General features: G+C 41.0%; 2 protein-coding genes across 2 annotated transcripts in view; one reads left to right on the plus strand and one right to left on the minus strand.

The window, feature by feature from the left end:
- nt5dc1 (5'-nucleotidase domain containing 1) overlaps positions 1 to 21,686 on the plus strand; it is a 673,759-nt gene that overhangs the window by 105,153 nt on the left and 546,920 nt on the right. The window lies entirely within an intron of this gene.
- Positions 1 to 21,686, minus strand: part of LOC140194180 (uncharacterized) — a 70,690-nt gene that overhangs the window by 33,021 nt on the left and 15,983 nt on the right. The gene's annotated exons all lie outside the window — the stretch shown is intronic.

Here is a 21,686-nt window from a genome sequence, read left to right on the forward strand (position 1 = left end):
CCTCTTCTTCTGCCATAGTGAGGCCACTCTCAGGGTGGAGGAACAACACCTTACTTCTGTCTCAGTAGCCTCTGACCTCATAGGATGAACATTGATTTCTCTTTCCAGTAATACTGCTTTTTCCTCCTCCTTCCCTCATCTTCTATTCCCCACTTTGACCTCTTACCTTTTCTCCTCACCTAATTATCAGCTGGCCCTGGTGCTGCTCCTCCTTTTCCCTTTCTCCCATCATCCAGTCTCTTCTGATCCCTTCTTCACTCCTTTGACTTTTCCACCAAACACTTCCCAACTTCTTACTACTTACTTCAATCACCCCCACCCCACACCAGGCTGGCTTCACCTATCACCTTCTAGCTTGTCCTTCCTCCCCTTCTCCACCTTTTTCTTCTGGCATCCCCCCCTCCCTTTCTGGTCCTGATGAAGGGCCTCGACCCAAAACGTTGATGTTTATTCATTTCCATTGATGCTGCCTGACCTGCTGGTTTGCTCCAGCATTTTGTGTGTGTTGCTCTGACTTTCCAGCATCTGCAGAATCTCTTGTGTTCTTGTATATCAGTGATAAATTTGATTCAAAATGAGAAGCACAAGGCCTTTAACACAAACATCTACAAGGCCTTTAACACTGGAAGAATAACTAAGAGGTATATGTTCTCCTTGAGGGAGAATTAAGAAGTTATTATTTAGCACACCAGAATTTAAGGTGGCACAAAAGTTCATTTATCACACAGTTTCTCGGCTCATTCAATATCATCTTAGTTTTTTACTCTATGCTATTGTAATTGATTCAGAGGTCTCTGGGAGTTATCAACAGTGAGAAAGGTTTAGAGAAGTTGCAACATAGAGCAGATTGTTAATCCATTGTCAGGTGTGCCCTGGGAATCTTGAGAGAGTATTATACATAATGTGACGTCACTAATTGCACCTCCTACTGATCCTACCACAACCTAAGCAAATGTTTGATTATTAAACAAAATTGGAGAGCACATTACTGCAGGATAACATTGATATGCATTGCATATTGGTAACAAGGGAACAAAAATGGGTAAAATGTGACCGGTGGGATGCTGCTGGGATTCATACTGAAGTTTGGTGTTTGCATTCTATGTCAGTGTTTTGGATGAGGATCAACTGTTATTTCCATCTTTACTATGACATAAAGAAAGCAAAGTTGGGGAGTGCAGCTGTTCTTCAGGGGATAAAGTTAATGGGCAAAGATGTGTGATTTGAAATATATAGTGAAAAATATGCGGTCATCTTAAATAGAGAACATTTGCAAATTATGATAGGTTAAAAGGTGTTGGTGCTCATTGAGAGCTGGATGTCTTTGTATGGGAATCACTGAAAGTGAGCACACATGTATGGCAAGCAATTCAGGAGGGAGATGGTATGATTGCCTTGACTGCAAGAGGATTTAAGTACAAGAGTGGAGTCATCTTATTTGGATTATACAGATTACATGTGAAAATGGAACTGGAATACAGTTGGAACTCTTGTCTCTGATTGATATATTTATCATAGGAAAAAGGTGCAGCGAAATGTTCAGTAGATTGATGCTTTGGACACCGAGTTTGTTGTATAAAAAGAGATAGTGTAGACCAAGTCTGTGCCTTGAATTGTATGTAAGACAATTGAAATCTGAAAGAACATGTCAGTTATCCTGTAGAAGGATAGCATAGTATTTTGATTTGCATTTTAATTTCAGATTTCCACATTTTATTTTGTCGACAAAAAGCTTACTTGTTGAGTTAGCATCTGCACCCTGATTGTTTTCTTCAGAAGACGATCTCCTTGAATAGTGGCCCTTTTCCAGATGTGCTGTTTTTGGAGAGTAGAATAAATTCAAATTTGAAGGAGCCTCTGATTCTAGTTTGAACATTTGTCAATATATACTACATAAGGTAAGATTCTTAAGATAAAACAAAATGTTGTTTCATGACCAATCACTTTAGTAACAAAATCTGAAATATGAAACATCAGTGCACTTGAATGGAAAATCCTACAAAAGGTAGTGGATACGGTCCAGTCCATCATGGGTAAAGCTCGCCCCACCGTTGACTACATCCACATGGAGTGTTTTTGCAGGTAAGCAGCCTCCATCATCAGGGAACCCCACCACGCAGGTCATGTTTTCTTCTCGCTGCTTCCATCAGGAGCCTCAGGAATCACATCAACAGGTTCAGGAACAGATATTACCCCTCAAGCATTAGGACCTGGACCTGAGGGGATAACTTCACTTGCCCAATCATTGAACTGTTCCCAAAACCTATGGACTCACTTTCAAAAACTCTTCATCTCATGTTCTGGGTATTTACTGTTTGTAGGTACAATTGCATTAGTAATGCTAATCATGTGTTAGCCAAACTATGTATGTAGTTCTCCTTCCATAAAACATATAGGTAAATCAGATTGATTTTTAACGTGGTGTGGAGTTTCATGATCATCAGTTCTGATATGGATCTTTGTGTCAAATTTTATTTTTAGATTTGACTGGATTAGTGTGTTGTAATATAAACCAGAGTGCGATGAAAATCATTGCTTGCATGATGCTGACAGTAAACAGTTTACATGGTAATTAAATACAACAGTAAATACAATAAGAGCACAGAACAGCAAAGCGATACAAAGTTCCTCGGGCAAACTGATGGACTGCAATATAAAGGTACCAAAAGTGTCAATAACAGAACTACCAAGAGAGGTAGAGTAAAGTGAATGAGAATGTGGCAGTATCACCAGGAAAGGAGTGTGACAGAGTTGATGGGTTTGAGAGTCTGACAGCAGTGGCAAAGAGCTGATCTTAAGTGTGGATGTCTGATCTTTCAACCTCCTGTATCTTTTGCGAGAAAGTAGAGGAGAGAAAAGGTAATAGCCAGAGTGGCAGGAATCCTTGATGATTATACTGACCTTCCTGAAGCAACACACCATGAAGACAGATTGGATGGAAGGAAGTGATGAACAGTGATAGACTGGTCTTTATTTGAGCTATCCAGTTAGTGTGGTGGGTTTGCAGTCATATGTCCAGATCAGTGGTTCACTTTCCTGGTTACCGTTCCAGTAATATGGCCACCTTATCTTGCAATATCTATAAATTACTGGCCTGTTTGGTTATTTTGGGTTAATCACCTAGTGTCAACCTGGATTGGTTTGCCTTTAATGGAGTGAAGATGACAGTTTCCTTCTCTGATAGTTTTCACAATAATTTGAATTGAATTCAGCTTTGCTACAATAGGGTTTGCAAACAGCAGGTGGTTTACGAGCATTGTGCTATGACACTGGGTTGCTATGCAGCACTTACCTTAATCATCCCATACCTGTGTACTATTCTTGAATGATGAATTCTTGTTTGCTCTGGTATTAATCCAAAACCATGCAGCATCTGATAAAACTAACATTTATGAGACTAACACACACAAAATGCTGGAGGAACTCAGCAGGCTGGCAGCATCTATGGAAAAAAGTACGGTTGACGTTTTGGGCCAAGATCCTTTGGCAGGACTGGAGAAAAAAAAAACTGCAGAGTAGATTTGAAAGGTAGAGGAGGGGGAGAGAGAAACGCCAGGCGATAGGCGAAACTAGAAGGGGGACGGATGAAGCAAAGAGCTAGGAAGTTGATAGGTGAAAGAGGCAGAAGGCTACGGAAGAAAGAAAAAATGGAGGGGAGGGAGCATCAGAGGGAGGCGAGTTTCACCTATTGCCTGATGTTTGTCTGTCTTCTCTCCACCTTTCAAATCTACTCCTCAGCATTTTTTCTCCAGTCCTGCCAAAGGGGTTCAGCCCGAAACGTTGACTGTACTTTTTTACATAGATGCTGCCCCTGCTGAGTTCCTCCAGCATTTTGTGTGTGTTGCTCGGATTTCCAGCATCTGCAGATTTTCTCTTGTTTGTGATTTATGAGATTAAAATTGAAATAAAGTGGTTTGACAACAACCTTTCCTACAATGTCAGCACAACAAAAGAGTTGGTCATTGACTTCAGGAAGTTTGTGGCAGTGCAGTGTACACACTCCTATTTACATCAGTGGTGTCGAGGTTGAGAGCTTCAAGTTCCTAGGAGTGAACATTGTTGTTGTCCACACAAATACTATTGCCAAGAAAGCTCACAAGCACCTCAGCTTCCTCCGTAGGCTTAAGAAATTTAGCATGTTCCTTTGACCCTTACTAATTTTTTGTTGATACACCATAGAAAGCTTTCTATCTGGATGCATTATGGCTTGGTCTGGCATCTGCTCTGCCCATGACCATGAAAAACTGCAAAATGTTGTGGACGTGGCCTAGTACATAGCAGAAACCAGTGTCTCTTTCAGGGTCTCCTTGCTGCCTTGGCAAAGCAGCCAGCATAATTAATGACCCCACCCACCATGGCTATTCTCTCCATCCCTCCCTCTCACCCCACTCTCATTGGGCAGAAAAACAAAACTTAAAGCTTATACCACCAGGCTAGAGCACAGGTGTTGTCCCACTGTAGGAGCCTTGTATCTTTATTATCAGTCTGTATTGTATTTGTGTTGCACATCCTCGCTCTAGATTAGGGTAATTTGTCACGTGGGTTTGGGTGGTGTTGGAAATAAATGAATATAGTCACCTGTTTACCTTCATAGTGGCACAGAGAGAGGATGAGTAGGGAGCACAGTTTTTTTGTTAACCACTCTTGTATTTGTTTGAATTTGATCCAATTACGTTCATCTCACTCATTTTGTTTCACTGGACTTATGAAAGAATCAAATGATTTTATTGATGGTTTGCAATAAAGGATTAAATGTACTTTTTGAGTTGGAATTCAGTTTGTTGGAAACGTGTCATACAATGCAATATTCCCTCAGCCTCTCAGTGACTTGTGTTTTCAGGTTGTTGTTACACCCACTGTATGGAAAGATGGAATTGTTTACTGCACTGCATTTTCTCTAATTGTACCACTTTATGTGCATTCTGTTATTATTTTTACTGTGAATGACCTGTAAGACAGTTCTTTTTCACTGTACCTTGGTAATATATATGACAATTATAAACCAATTTGCTAAACGTTGTTACTTACTCCCAGAACTGAAATAACCATACTGGGTGTATTCTTCAGAGGATCTCCTTGAGTACTGACCCTTGACCTGGTAACCTGAAAGTGTAATACATTGAAAGCTGGTGAATTTCCCTCTTTTGATTTGAGCATTATTATTTATTCACCTATTTCACCTATTTGTTCATTTTACCAACAAAACTGTTTGCTCAATGGATTTTAAGTGAAAAATGTTAGTATAAGTAGAAACATAGAAAACCTACAGCACAATACAGGCCCTTTGGCCCACAAAGCTGTGCCAAACATGTCCTTACCTTAGAACTACCTAGGCTTACTCATAGCCCTCTATTTTTCTAAGCTCCATGTATCAATCCGGGAGTCTCTTAAAAAAGACCCTATCGTTTCCGTCTCCACCATCGCCGCCGGCAGCCCATTCCACGCACTCACCACTCTCTGTGTAAAAAAACTTACCCTTGACATCTCCTCTGTACCTACTTCCAAGCATCTTAAAACTCTGCCCTCTCATGCTAGCCATTTCAGCCCTGGGAAAAAGCCTCTGACTACTCACATGGTCAATGCCTCTCATTATCTTGTACACCTCTATCAGGTCACCTCTCATCCTCCATCGCTCCAAGGAGAAAAGGCCGAGTTCACTCAACCTATTCTTTTAAGGCATGTTCCCCATTCCAGGCAACATCCTTGTAAATCTCCTCTGCACCCTTTCTATGGTTTCCACGTCCTTGCTGCAGTGAGGTGACTAGAATTGAGCACAGTACTCCAAGTGGGGTCTGATCAGGGTCCTATATAGCTGCAACATTACCTCTCGGCTCTTAAACTCAGTAGTAATTGTTTTGACAAACTTCCATTGATACTGGCATCTTCCCCTTTCCTTCTCTGTTCTGAAGAAGGGTTCTGGCCCAAAACGTCAACTGTTTATTCATTTCCATAGATGCTACCTGACCTACTGAGTTCCTCCAGCATTTTGTGTGTGTCGCTTTCCATTGGCAAGAGTGGGTTTTAATACACAAATCTGTAGGCAGTTCTGTTGTGATCAGATAGCCAGTTTTTGTCAGTTTTACAGAGATGGGATTGATTTTGTATGGAGCAGATACCCTGAAGATCATTGGGTTTTATTCCTGCACAATGACATATAATCACCTCAACCATTTTGGAGATAATTTAACTCACTTGCATTACTGGACTGGGAAGAAGGTTCCAGGCTGTCTTCCCTGAAGGAACGGGGATATAGGTTTGTGTCATAAGTCCACACTAATTGAGGAAAATCCCAGTTTGATTTTGCAACTATTCATCTAGGGTGGGTTACTCATGTAGTGTCATTGCCACTGGATTTTTTCTGCAGTCTTTAAAATTCACATTAATTTAGCACAAAGTTACCTCACGTACACAGTAAATACTTGTTTCAGCTAGTGCAGACATCCAATATGTAGATTCTTTTAAAGCATAATCATATCGGAACTGACTAAATCAACATGTTACTTACTTCCAGAATCAAAGTGACCACTGTGGGTGTCTTCTTCAGAAGATCTCCTCGAATACTGGCCCTTAGTCTGGTGACCTTAATGTGTAATAAATTGACAATTGGTGAACTTCTCTTTTAATTTGAGCATTTGTTAATTTTTTATCTTTTTATCACCAACAACTATTTGCTGAATGAATTTTATAGCAGATAATGTTAGTATTTATTCTAACAAGCTTCCATTGGATAGAGTGGCTTTTAATGTTCAAATCTGTAGGTAGTTCTGTTGTGAACATAGAAACAGAGAAAACCCACAGCACAATACAGGCCCTTCAGCCCACAATGCTGTGCCAAACATGTCCTTATGTTAGAAGTACCTAGGCTTACCCATAGTCCTCTATTTTTCTAAGTTCCATGTAGCCATCCAGGAGTCTCTTAAAAGACCCTATTGTATCCGCCTCCACCACCACCGCCAGCAGCCCATTCCACGCACTCACCACTTTCTGTGTAAAAAAAAAACTTACCCCTGTCATCTCCTTTGTACCTTAAAACTATATCTTACCTACCAGAATGAACCACCTCACACTTACCTGGGTTGAACTCCATCTGCCACTTCTCAGCCCAGTTTTGCATCCTATCATTGTCCCGCTGTAACCTCTGACAGCCCTCCACACTATCCACAGCACCCCCAACCTTTGTGTCATCAGCAAATTTACAAATCCATCCCTCCACTTCCTCATCCAGGTCATTTATAAAAATCACAAGGAGTAGGAGTCCCAGAACAGATCCCTGAGGCACACCACTGGTGACCGACCTCCATGCAGAATATGATCCGTCTACAACCACTCTTTGCCTTCTGTGGGCAAGCCAGTTCTAGATCCACAAGGCAAAGCCCCCTTGGATCCCGTGCCTCCTTACTTTCTCAATAAGCCTTGCATGGGGTACCATATCAACTGCCTTGCAGAAATCCATATACACTACATCTACGGCTCTACCTTCATCAATGTATTTAGTCACATCCTCAAAATATTCAATCGGGCTTATAAGGCACATCCTGCCTTTGACAAAGCCATGGTGACTATTCCTAATTATATTATGCCTCTCCAAACGTTCATAAATCCTGCCTCTTAGTCTCTTCTCCATCAACTTACCAGCCCACTGGCCTATAATTTCCTGGGCTATCCCTATTCCTTTTCTTGAATAAGGGAACAACATCCGCAACCCACCAATCCTCCGGAACCTCTCCTATCCTCATTGATAATGGAAAGATCATCGCCAGAGGCTCAGCAACCTCCTCCCTCGCTTCCCATATTACCCTGGGGTACATCCCTTCCGGTCCTGGTGACTTATCCAACTTGATGCTTTCCAAAAGCTCCAGCACATCCTCTTCCTTAATATCTACATGCTCAAGCTTTTCAGTCTGCTACAAGTCATCCCTACAATCACCAAAATCCTTTTCCATAGTGAATACTGAAACAAGGTATTCATTAAGTACCTCTGCTATCTCCTCCGGTTCCATACACACTTTTCCACTGTCACACTTGATTGGTCCTATTCTCTCAATTTTATCCTCTTGCTCTTCACATACTTGTAGAATGCCTTGGGGTTTTCCTTAATCCTGTCCGCCAAGGCTTTCTCATGGTCCCTTTTGGCGATCCTAATTTCATTCTTAAGCTCCTTCCTGCTAGCCTTATAATTTTCTAGATCTCTATCATTACCTAGTTTTTTGAACCTTACATAAGCTCTTCTTTTCTTCTTGACGAGATTTACAACAGCCTTTGTACACCTCAATTCCTGTACCCTACCATCCTTTCCCTGTCTTCTTAGAATGTACCTATGCAGAACCGCACGCAAATATCCCCTGAACATTTGCCACATTTCCGTATGTTTCCCTGAGAACATCTGTTTCCAATTTATGCTATCAAATTCCTGCCTGATAGCCTCATATTTCCCCTTATTTCAATTAAACCTTTCCCTAACTTGTCTGTTCCTATCTCTCTCCCATGCTATAGTAATGGAGATAGAATTGTGATCACTATCTCCAAAATGCTGTCCCACTGAGAGACCTGATACCTGACCAGGTTCATTTCCCAATACCAGATCAAGTACAGCCTCTCCTCTTGTAGGCTTATCTACATATTGTGTCAAGAAACCTTCCTGAACACAACAAACTCCACCCCATCTAAACCCCTCAATCTAGGGAGAGGCAACTTAAAATCTCCCATCACAACAACCCTGTTATTACTACACCTTTCCAGAATCTGTCTCCCTATCTGCTCCTCGATGTCCCTGTTACTATTGTATGGCCTTTAAAAAACACCCAGTAAAATTATTGACCCCTTCCTATTCTTAACTTCCACCCACAGAGACTCCATAAACAACCCCTCCATCACTTCTTCCTTTTCTGCAGCCGTGACACAATCCCTGATCAACAGTTCCACACCCCCACCTTTTTTGCCTCCCTCCCTGTCCTTTCTGAACAGTAAACCAATTCTTTTCATTTTATCTGGAATGGAACTGATTTTGCATTTTCATAGAGCAGATACCCTTAAGATCATTAGGTGTCATTCCTGCACAATGAGTTATAACTGTGTAGTTACTTATTGGAGATACTGTAATTTGAATCACTGACATTGCCAGACTGTGAAGGAGGATTAGCTGTTTCCCCTGAAGAAACTGTATTTGGTTTCTCATTAGTCTAAATTAATTGAGGAGAATCACTATTCAGTTTTTCAACTATTTGTGGTAGGGTTTGAATTTGCATATTGTCTGTTGCTTATGTCGTAATATTGCCACTGGATTATTCTGCAGTCTCTAAATTCACATTAATTTAACATAGTTACATCACTTACCTTGTGTCAACTGGTGCTAAGCATTCAATGTGTAAACTCCTGTAAAAGATATTCATATCCTGTCAAATTATCCTGACTAGTTTGAAGTATTACTTACTTCCAGAATCCAAGTGACTATCCTGGGTGTCTTCTTCAGAGGATCTCCTTGAATAATGACCCTTAACCTGGTGACCTGAATGCGTAATAAGTTGACATTTGTTTTTTTTCCACCAGTAACCATTTGCTCAATGTAATTTACAGCAGAAAATGTTAGTATTTGGTTTAACAAGCTTATTTTAGAAAGGGCTGTTAATGTACAAATCTGTAGGCAACTCTATAATTGTGAATAGATAGTATAGTTCTTGACAGTTTGACTGGGATGGAATTACTTCGTGTTTTCATTGTGTTGATACATTTTCATTGTGTTCTTTAGGTTTTATTCCTCACAGTGACTTATATTTGGATGGTCTTCTCGGTTATTTCAAAGATGATTTGGAATCACTGATATTGCCGTTCTGGAAAGGAAGATATAAGCTTTCTTTCCTGAAGGGGCTGAGATATTTTCTCGTAATAGTCCAAATGAATTGATGAAAATCCCAGTTCAGTTTTGAAATTTCTCATGGTGAGGTTTGAATTTGCAACATATAGGTATAGTACTTTTACCTACTAGGCTACTAGGCTACTCTGCAGTCACATTCATTTCACAAAAATTTACCTCACTTATGCAGTTAACATTTGTGCTGATGCAGAACATCCAATGTGTGAACTCCTGTAAGGAGCAGTCTTGACCTAGCTGACATAATAATATGTTACTTACTGCCAGAATTGGAGTGACCATTTTGCCTATTTTCTTCAGAGGATCTCCTTGAATACTGACCCTTTACTTGGTGACCTGGAAGTGAAATTGGTGAATTTCTCTTTTGGATTGAATACTTGTTATTTTTTCATTAATTAACTAATTTTGCCAACAATTATTTGCTCAGGTATATACAGGTAAAAAATAGTATATGTAGTAATTGTTCTTACAAAGATCCACTAGAACAGGAGTTCTCAACTTGGGGTCCATAGACCCCTCAGTTAATAGTAGGAGTCCATGACATAAAAATGTTTAGGAACTCCTTCACTAGAAAGAGTTGCATTAATACACATATCCATAAGCAGCTCTCCTAAAGTGAATATAAAGCCCGGTTCTTTTTATTTTGATTGAAATGTGATTGATGTTATGTTTCCATGATCCTGATACCTTTAAATTCTTTGGGTTTTATTCCCATGCAGTGACATATAACCACAGTTCAACAGTCATTTCAGAACTGATTAGAGTCACTGGTTTTGCTGGCCTAAGAATGAGGAAGCCTGCTGTCTTCTTGAAGGAATTGATGTATTGGTTTCTCAAATTCGTCCAAATTAATTGATGGAAATCCTGTTCAGATTTGCAACTTCTTTTGGTAGTAACCACTAGGCTACCCTGTGGTCTAAGTTCACTCTGATTTAACACAAATTTATCTCACTTATACAGTGAATATTTGTTTGTACTGGTGCTGAACATCCAACGTGAAGACTTCTGTAAAGGATAATCATGTCCAAACTGACATAAAAACCATAAGACATTGGAGCAGAATTATGCCATTTGGCCCATCGAGTCTGCTCCATCATTCAATCATGGCTGATCCCTTTTCCCTCTCTTCGGCCCCACTCCCCGGCCTTCTCCCCGCAACCTTTGATGCTGCGTCCAATCAAGAACCTATCAAGCTCTGCTGTAAATTCACCCAATGACCTGGCCTTCATAAATTCACCACCCTCTGGCTAAAGAAATTTCTCTGCATTTCTGTTTTAAATGGACAGCCCTCTATCCTGAGGCTGAGCCCTCTTGTCCTAGACTCTCTCATCATGAGAAACATCCTATAACATGCTACTTACTGTCAGAATTGGAGTGACTATTCTGCCTATTTTCTTCAGAGGATCTCCTTGAATACTGGCCCTTCACCTGGTGACCTGGAAGTGAAATAAATTGACAATTGGTGCATTTCTCTTTAGGTTTGAGCATTTGCAAACTTTTTTGCTAATTAACTAACTTCCCTTGAGGTGCTCTGCAGGGATCTGTTCTGGGACCCCTCCTCTTTGTGATTTTTATAAATGATATGAGGAAGGAGAAGGATGGGTTAGTAAGTTTGCTGATGACACAAAAGTTGGGGGTGTTGTGGCTAGTCTGGGGGGTTGTCAGAGGTTACAGTGGGACATCAATAGGATGCAGAACTGGGCTGAGGAGTGGCAGATGGAGTTCAACCCAGATAAGTGTGAAGTGGCTCATTTTGGCAGGTCAATTTTGAAGACAGATTATAATATTAATGGTAGTGTGTGGAGGATCAGCGAGATCTTGGGGTCCGTGTCCAAAGGACATTCAAAGCTGCTGTGCAGGTTGACTGTTGTTAAGAAGGTGTATGGTGTGATGGACTTAATCATCTGTGGGATTGAGTTCAAGAGCCATGAGGTAATGTTAAAGCTAAATAAGACCATACTCCCACTTGGAGTACTGTGTTCAGTTCTGGTCCCCTCATTACTGGAAGGATGTGGATACTATCGAGAGAGTGCAGTGGAGATTTACAAGGGTGTTGCCTGGATTGGAGAGCATGCCTTATGGGAATTGGTTGAATGAACTTGACCTTTTCTCCTTGGAGTGACGGAGGATGAGAGGTAACTTGATAGAGGTATATAAGATGATGAGAGGCATAGGTCATGTGGATAGCCAGAGACCTTTTCTCAGGGCTGAAATGGCTAACACGAGGTGCTGGGAAGTAGATACAGAGCAGATGCCAGGGGTAAGTTTTTCACACAGCCAGTGACAGTGGTGGAGGCGGATACAACAGGGCCTTTTAAGAGACTCTTAGATCAGGGGTCCCCAACCTTTCTTGCACTGCGGACCAGTTTATTATTGACAATATTCTTGCCGACCGGGGTCGGGGGGGGGAGGGCAGGGTTACCAACGGAGAAGAGTAGCCGTCAAATACGTTGTGTTTACCCAAAGAAAGACTACCATGACCATGAAGCCTTGCGCGGGCACCAGTGCGCATGCGCGTACATGCCGATTTTTTTCTACAAATCGTTTTTGGCGATTCTGTTTGGGGGGGGGTGTTAATCACGACTGGAATATAGGTGATAAGTGGCTAATACATTCAATTTCGTTTCTAAAAGGGTTTATCTAACGAATTTAATATTAAGCACACAGCGTACATTTTCCTCACATGAATATAGTGATAAGTCAATTATCAGGGGAGGACAGGGGAGCTTGAAATAAGTGTTGAACGAACTTCCAGCAGAAGTGGTAGAGGCAGGTTCGATATTATCATTTAAAGAAAAATTGGATAAGTATATGGACAGGAAAGGAATGGAGGGTTATGGGCTGAGTGCAGGTCGGTGGGACTAGGTGAGAGTAGCGTTCGGCACGGACTAGAAAGGCAGAGATGGCCTGTTTCCGTGCTGTAATTGTTATATGGTTATATAAGTCACATATAAGGCAATAGCATCATAACATTTTAAGTAACGTTTGGATATTAAACACACAGCACATATTTTCCCCGTATGAACATATAAAATCATTGCAACACACCAATATCGCTGAATCAGTGGGAGCCCTGGGCTTGTTTCCCTGCAACAAGACGGTGCCATCGAGGGGTGATGGGAGACAGCGATACTCGAAGGGGGTTCCTTATGTCCAGTCTATTCCGCAATTTAGTTTTCGTTGCATTCATTGCAGAGATATGTTGGAAATGGAAGCAACGTTTTCCGTGCTTTGTGGCAATCTCAGGATATCTAGCCTTGATTTTGATCCAGAATGCCGGCAGAGATGTTAAGTCAAACATACTTTTCAGCCGTCGTCATTTGCAAACTCGAGGAGTTGATCTCCTTCCCGCGCTGACATGGATGACGCCTGCGTAATGACCTCGCGCGTGTTCAAGCTCAACAGTGGGTGTGACAGGGAAAGGTGCAGCTGACTCATATCGCAAAACCATATTGTTTCCTCGCGGCCCGGTGGTTGGGGACCACTGTCTTAGATAGGTACGTGGAATTTAGAAAAATAGAGGGTTATGCAGTAAGGAAATTCTAGGCATTTTCTCGAGTAGGTTACATGGTTGGCAGAACATTGTGGGCCGAAGGGCCTGTAATGTGCTGTAGACTTCTATGTTCTAACAGCTATGTGGTCAATAATTTTTACAGTATAAAATCTTAGATAAATACTATAGACTTTCATGGTTCCTTCTTTTCTTGGTGTGTCAGGGCCAGATGCATGACAGATGCTTTGGCATCTATCGTAGAGAGGTTCTGTCAGTAAGCATAGTAGTCAGTGTCCAGTGTGGCAGGAATGGATATGTGCCTTTCTCAGCTATTCAAAGCACTTCATGATGATTGGCGTCAGTGCTCCTGAATACTGGAGGGAAGATCAACCTTTTTACCAACATATTTTAAGAACAATTATACATAATAAATTGATAGGGAAACATTCATGGTTATGGTGCTGTATAATGGAATCATAAGTTACTAATCATGTTATCTGTTAGGTTAGTAAGATAGTATGGATTATGCAGTATATTGAGCAAGCAGAGATGGTTAAGGTTCATTGTGAGATACTGACATCTGCTGGAAGGAGTGTATATTTGTAGGCGCTATGAATTCAGTGATAAGTCAGCTGGGATCCTGTTCCCGAGAACTTGTTGTTGAACAGCTTGTTTATAATCATTGTTCATATCTACACTTAGAAGTTGTTTATTGAAACTAATCTGTGCTTGCCCAATAGTGCTATGAGTAGCAGAAAAATTCTGTTGAACTTTTAAGATTTTAAGGAGTGAATTGAGCTTATAACTGAGCATGGATTTTACTTGGATCTTTGAAATCAAGGTTAGTTCCAGGGAATGGGATTGATACTACTCTGACTTGATAGTAAACCTTACATCTGAGAACTCAAGAATTTACAAGCTGGCGGAGGCTTCATGGTCCCTTAAGCCTAATCAACCATTCTGTAAAATCATGGCTGATCAGGTACCTGAAGTCTATTTTGCTGCTCTGTGCTATGTTCTTTGACTCCTTTTGTACCCTCTGTAGTAGTGAAGACTAAACTTTTATAACTGTTGACTAGAAAAAGTTCTTATTTCATTGGTAATTGGTCAACTCATGGTCCTGAGCCTCTGCTTTGTAGTTCTAGTCTGTCTAACTGAAGGGAGCAGCTTTTGAGATCCACTTTGTCAGTTGCTCACAGTGTTGTAGCTCTCAGTGAGATCATGTGCTCCTAAGTTCCATGAATATAGACCCTGATTTGTCATTCTGTATTCATAAGACAATATACTCATCCCAAGGGTCAATCTAATGAGTGTCCTCCAGGATCACTGTATTTCTATAGGTAGAGAACTAAAGTGCGCACAAATATACCAAAGTTCTCACACAAAAAAGTCTCTAAATTATAAGCTAGACTTCCTTTCTTTAATATTGCAGCAGCCTTCAGTAATAGCTAACATCTGTTGTCTGCTGCAATTTGGTCTGGCACGTAAAACAGCCAAACAGCGGTTCATCATCGCTCTCAGATCCGGGCCCTACCACGTTGATATGCCCTCAGGCCTGGAGCCCACCAACTCGATTCAGCTCATACCTGACCTTTCCAATTCACTTAAATTGGTCAAACCTCTGCTTGTTTCTCACGCTTGGGCCTGGGCTCTGCTGCCTCATCTCTATTACGCTGCTTGGAATTGCCTCCAAGTCCACTTCAGCAGACAAACATTGGTTTGTTTCCCAGTCTCAGGCCCAGGCCCCGCCACCTTGATTTGGTGTGTATACACCATGCTGTAATCACCCTGCCCTGCACCTTCGAAATTTCAGTTTACATCGCAAAAAATGCCAAGGTTCTACAGCTGATGCAAAAGCTCAACTCCAAAAGGAAGGTTACAGGCTTTTGATTGCAGTGATCATTTTTGAGAAAAAGTGTACAGTAATTAATAGTTGTTTTGCTGTCAGCAAGTCATCCCTGTGCTTTACCAATGCCATCTTAAACCAGATTCTCTATAGCATTACAGCTAACTTTGATACTTTGATTTGTATATCAGCAAACTTGAGGGTTCGGTACTGATTCTTGTGGTGTCTCCCTAATAAACAGTCTGCCCAACTCCTATATGTTCCTGCTCCATCTTAGACCGTAAGCTATAGGAGCAGAATCAGGCTATTTGGCCCATCGAGTCTGTTCCGCCATTCAATTGTAGCTGATCCTGTTTTCCTCTCCTCAGTTCCACTCCCCGGCCTTCTCGTTATAACCTTTGATGCCATGTCCAATCAAGAAGCCATTAAGCTCTGTCTTAAATACACCCAACAACCTGGCCTCCATGGCTGTCTGTGGTAACAAATTCCACAAATTCACCACCTTCCGGTTAAAGAAATTTCTCTGTATCTCTGTTTTAAATAGACGCCCCTCTATCCTGAGGCTATGCTCTCTTGTCCTAGACTCTCCCATCATGGGAAACAACCTTTCCACATCTACTCCGTCTAGGCCAGGGGTCCCCAACCTTTTTTGCACCGTGGACCGGTTTAGTATTGACAATATTCTTGCTGACCGGCCGACCGGGTGAGGGGGTGGGGGGGGGGGGGAGGGTTGCCAACTTTCTCACTGTGTTTACCCCGAGAAAGACTACCACGACCATGAAGCCTTGCGCGGGCACCTGTGTGCGCATACATTACGTACGTATGCGTGTATGTGCCAATTTTTTTCTACAAATCGTTTTTGACGATTCTGCTCAGTGAAACTACACTATATATACTTCCACTTTATATAGGCTGTGTATTTATCATACCATTCCTGCTTTTACTACATGTTAGTGTTATTTTAGGTTTTATGTGTTATTTGGTATAATTTGGTAGGTTATTTTTTGGGTCTGGGAATGCTCAAAAATTTTTCCCATATGAATTAATGGTAATTACTTTTTCCCTTTACGCCATTTCGGCAAGAAAGGAACGCTCTACCTTAGCGGGGGAAATACGGGACAAGGACAAAGGCGGTCCCGTATGGGACAAACCAATTTAGCCCAATATACGGGATGTCCCGACTAATATGGGACAGTTGGCAACCCCGGGGGTGGTGGGGGGGCTGTTAATCACAACTGGTATATAGGTGATAAGTCAACTATAAGTCACTTATAAGTGGCTAATACACTCAATTTTGTTTCTAAAAGGGTTTATCTAATGAATTTAATATTAAGCAGCGCATATTTTCCTCGCATGAATATAGCGATGAGTCAATTATATGTCACTCATAAGTCAATAGTATCATAACATTTTAAGTAACGTTTGGATATTAAACACACTGTGCATATTTTCCTCGTGTGAACATATAAAATCATTGCAACACACCAATATCACTGAATCAGTGGGAGCCCTGGGCTTGTTTCCCTGCAACAAGACGGTCCTATCGAGGGATGATGGGAGACAGCGATACTCGAAGGAGGTTCCTTTTGTCCAGTCTATTCCACAATTTAGTTCTCGTTGCATTCATTGCAGAAAACCCTGCTTCGCAGAGATATGTTGGAAATGGAAGCAACGTTTTCAGTGCTTTCGTGGCTATCTCAAGATATTTAGCCTTGACTTTGATCCAGAATGCCGGCAGAGATGTTATGTCAAACATACTTTTCAGCCCGCCGTCATTTGCAAGCTCGAGGAGTTGATCATCTTCCAGTGCTGACATGGATCACGCGTGGGTCATGACCTCGCGTGCATTCTAGTTCAACAGTGGACGTGACAGAGAATGAGGAAAGGTGCAGCTGACTCCCATCGTTTCATATTACCAAATCATATCGTTTCCTCGCAGCCCGGTAGCACATGCTTTGCGGCCCGGGACCAGTCCGTGGCCCGGTGGTTGGGGACCACTGGTTTAGGCCTTTCAGCATTAAAAAGATTTAAATGAGATCCCGCCTCATCCTTCAAAATTCCAACGAGTACAGACCCAGAGGTGTCAAATGTTCCTCATGTGATAACCCATTTTTCCTGGAATCACGGTTCGGAATTTGCACCGTCTCGGATCACAAGACCCTGCAGCAGATAGTGAGGTCAGCTGAAGGGATCATCGGGGTCTCTCTTCCCGCTAGTACAGACATTTACACCACATGCTGCATCTGCAAAGCTAACAGCATTGTGAATGACCCCATGCACCTCTCATATAAACTCCTCTCCCTCCTGCCATCTGGCAAAAGGTACCGAAGCATTCAGGCTCTCACGACCAGTCTGTGTAACAGTTTGTTCCTTCCCCCAAGCCATTAGACTCCTCAATCCCCAGAGTCTAGTCTGACACCAACCTACACACACACACACACACACACACACACACACACACACACCACTCCACTCCACTCCACTCCACTCCCTTTGCAATTTTTGCTCATTTCTTAATTCCTGCTAAAACATTGTTTACATTTACATTTACATCATTTATTATTATATTGTAATTTGTCCTTTACTGTGCCTATTGTCTTGTTTATTAATTATTGTACTGTCTCGCACTGTTTTGTGTACTTTATGTAGTCCCGTGTAGGCCTGAAGTCTAATGTAGTTTTGTGTTGTTTCAGGTAGTCTAGTGTAGTTTTGTGATCATTTCATTTTTACTGTGTACTGTACCAGCAGTTATGGTTGAAATGACAATAAAAGCAACTTGACTTGACTTGACTTGTGAACCTCCCCTGAACCCCTTCCAATGCCAGCGCATCTTTTCTTAGATGAGGAGCCCAAAACTGTTCACAATACTCAAGGTGAGGCCTCGCTTCTGCCTTACAAAGCCTCAGCATCACATCCCTGCTCTTGTATCCTAGACTTCTGGAAATGAATGCTAACATTGCATTTGCCATCCTCACCACCAACTCTACCTTTAGGGTGTTCTGCACAAGGACTTCCAAGTCCCTTTGCATCTCAGATTTTTGGATTTTCTCCCTATTTAGAAAATAGCCTGCACATTTATTTCTACTATCAAAGTACATGACCATGCATTTTCTAACGTTGAATTTCATTTGCTATTCTCTTGCCCATTCTCCTAATCTGTCTAAATCCTTCTGCACATACCTGTTTCCTCAACACTAACCTGGCCCTCCAGCACTCTTTGTATCATCAGCAAACTTGGCAACAAAGCCATCTGTTCTATCATCTAAATCATTGATGGACAGCATAAAAAGAAGTGGCTCCAACACCAACCCCTGCGGAACACCACTAGTCACTGGCAGCCAATCAGGAAGGGATCGTTTCATTCCCACTCACTGCATCCTACCAATCAGCTGATGCTCTAACCATGCCAGTAACTTTCCTGTAATACCATGGGCTCTTAACTTGGTAAGCAGCCTCATGTGCAGCACCTTGTTAAAGGCCTTCTGACAGTCCACATATACAACATCCACTGCATCCCCTTTATCTATCCTACTTGTAATCTCCTCAAAGAATTCTAACAGGTTCGTCAGGCAAGATTTTCCCTTAAGGAAACCATGCTGCCTTTGTCCTATCATGTCCTGTGTCACCAAGTATTCCATAACCTCATCCTTAACAATTAACTCCAACATCATCCCAACCACTGAGGTTAGACTAACTGGTCTATAATTTCCTTTCTGCTGCTTTCCTCCTTTCTTAAGGAGTGGAGTGACAGTTGCAATTTTCCAGTCCTCTGGCACCATGTCAGAGTCCACTGATTTTTGAAAGATCATTACTAATGCCTCCACAATCTCTACTGCTGCCTCTTTTACAACCCTAGGGTGCAGTTCATCTGCTTAGGTCTTTCAGCTTTTTAAGCTCCTTCTCCCTTGTAATAGTAACTGCACCCACTTCTCTTCCCTCACACCCTTCAACATCTGGCACACTGCTAGTGTCTTCCACAGTGAAGACTGATGCAAAATATTCATTTAGTTCATCTGCCATCTCCTTGTCCCCCGTTATTATTTCTCCGGTCTCATTTTCTAGTGGCTCTATATCCACTCTCATCTCTCTTTATTTTCACACTCTTCAAGAAGCTTTTACTATCCACTTTGCTATTGTTTACTAACTTGGTTTCATATTTCATCCTTTCCCTCTTTTAATTGCTCTCTGTTGGTTTTAAAAAGTTTCTCAATCCTCTATCTTCCTGCTAATTTTTGCTTTTTTGTATGCCACCTCCTTTGCCTTTACATTAACTTTGACATGGCATTGATCGTGTAGATATCCAGAGGGTTTTTCCCAGGGCTGAAATGGCTAACATGAGGAGGCATAGTTTTAAGGTGCTTGGAAGTAGGTATAGAGGGGATGTCAGGGGTAAGTTTTTCACACAGAGAGTGTTGGGTGTGTGGAATGCACTGCTCGTGACAGTGGTGAGGCGGATACGATAGGGTCTTTTAGGAGATTCTTAGATAGGTACATGGAACTTTGAAAAATAGAGGGCTATGCAGTAGGGTAATTCTAGGAGTTTCTGGAGTAGGTTACAACATTGTGGGTCAAAGGGCTTGTAGTGTGCTGTAGATTTCTATGTTCTATGTTCCCATGTCAGCCATGGTTGTACTATTTTCCCACTTGATTATTTCTTTGTTTTGCAGTACATCTATCCTGTACCTTCCTCACTTTTCCCAGAAACTCACACCAGGATAGTATTTGGTGACATATATGTGCTTGGGTAATAAATTTATTTTGCACATTGAAATTTACTTTGGACTTTGAGCTTAGTGTGACAATTCCTGCTTTCAAAGTGTGACTCCCTGCAGTTTTCCCCTCCAAAGGTCTTAGAATACAAAACATTAAATATATACAAGGTTGAAATATATTTTTGATGACTTGGCCTGAAAGAAGAGTTGAAGCCAAAGGTCAAGAGCTGTGATCTAATTAAAAGGCAAGGCTGGGTGGAAGGTCTGAGTGTCCTAGGCCTGAACCAATTCTCAGTGTTATAAACCACTTTTCAAAAAGAGTTTATTGTCGATAAATGTTCTGACAAATACGGCATATGTATGCAGTTTTTCCCTCATTGGATAATACATAAAGAGGATTGAAAGATGCCGCAAATGCAATTGGTAGATAAAGAAGATTACCTTTACAGAGCATATCAATCAGCAGTTCAGTTATAGAGTTAAACTAGAAAATTTAGGAGATAATGGATTTAAATATGAGAGGTTATCATGAGCTGGAAAGTGGTGCTGGGGGTCAAGGCATTAATTTGGGAGCATGGCAGGGTAAAACCAACTTTACTGCTGATAGAAGTTTTCAGTGTATGTTCAGTAACTGAGTGAATTTGGGTGCTTGAAACACTGACATCATATATTGGATGTGCTACAGCAATTTACTTTGTGATAGTTATAACTTCCTTCTTGGTGGGTGTTCCATTTACAAAAGTACCTTTGAATTTAAGTTACCTTTTACGCTTGCAGAATTAGTAACCAGATAGATTGAAACTGGCAAGAAGTAGTGAAGGTGAATCATACTTAAGCACTCAAGTCCAAGGACTGGAATAGAACTCAGGTCATGAGCCAGCGCTTTATGCAAAACTGAATAACCTGTTTCAAAAAGTTCAGGGAAGGAAAAGTCCATTTGTAAATCACCAACCCACGCACTAATCCTGGTGTATATTTGGTTCTGGAAACCAGTAATATTTTGATGTGGTTATTTATATTTATCATGAATACAAAATGTAACATTTTTTAAAATAAATGGAATGATCTATTGCCACATTGTGCAAAGTAAAATTAGAATTCTTTATCTGCTTATTTTCTGTATAGTTTTTGTTATTGGACTTTGCTATCAATATGTTATATGTAATTAATAATAATACTTTATTTAAAATTTCATAATAAGTTTGATGTTTTTACATATAAAAAATAAAGAAAAATTACGTAATGTGAACAGTTACTAATAGTAACTCAAACCTTTATGCATTTAGTATTGTGTGTGGATTACTTATTAACCAGTTCTGTGACCATTGATTAATCTTCAACGGGAAACAGAACTTACTTGAGAAGGTTTCAGCCCGAAACGTCGATGGTCCGTTCATTTCCATAGATGCTGCCTGACCTGCTGAGTTCCTCCAGCATTTTGTGTGTGTTGTGATTGTTACCTGAGCATCTCTTTTAGAAAATGTGTTTATTTTTGTTCATTCTATTGTTTTTCAGTGCTGTAGAAAAAACCCTTTATTTTCCAAAACTCTCTTATTTACTTATTCTAACTTATTCATTTATTTATTTATTATTTTTATTTTATTTTTTTCTTCTGTGTTAAGCATGGCATTGAACTGCTGCTGCTAAGTTAACAAATGTCATGTCACATGCCGGTCTATAATAAACCTGATTCTGATGATGAAATGATAGGAAATGATGGAAATTAGTAATGTACTTTGTTCAGAAAGTTCAGTACTATGATTTCTG

This window comes from Mobula birostris, chromosome 2 (genome assembly GCF_030028105.1).
Source record: "Mobula birostris isolate sMobBir1 chromosome 2, sMobBir1.hap1, whole genome shotgun sequence".
NCBI classification, from domain to species: Eukaryota; Metazoa; Chordata; class Chondrichthyes; order Myliobatiformes; family Myliobatidae; genus Mobula; species Mobula birostris.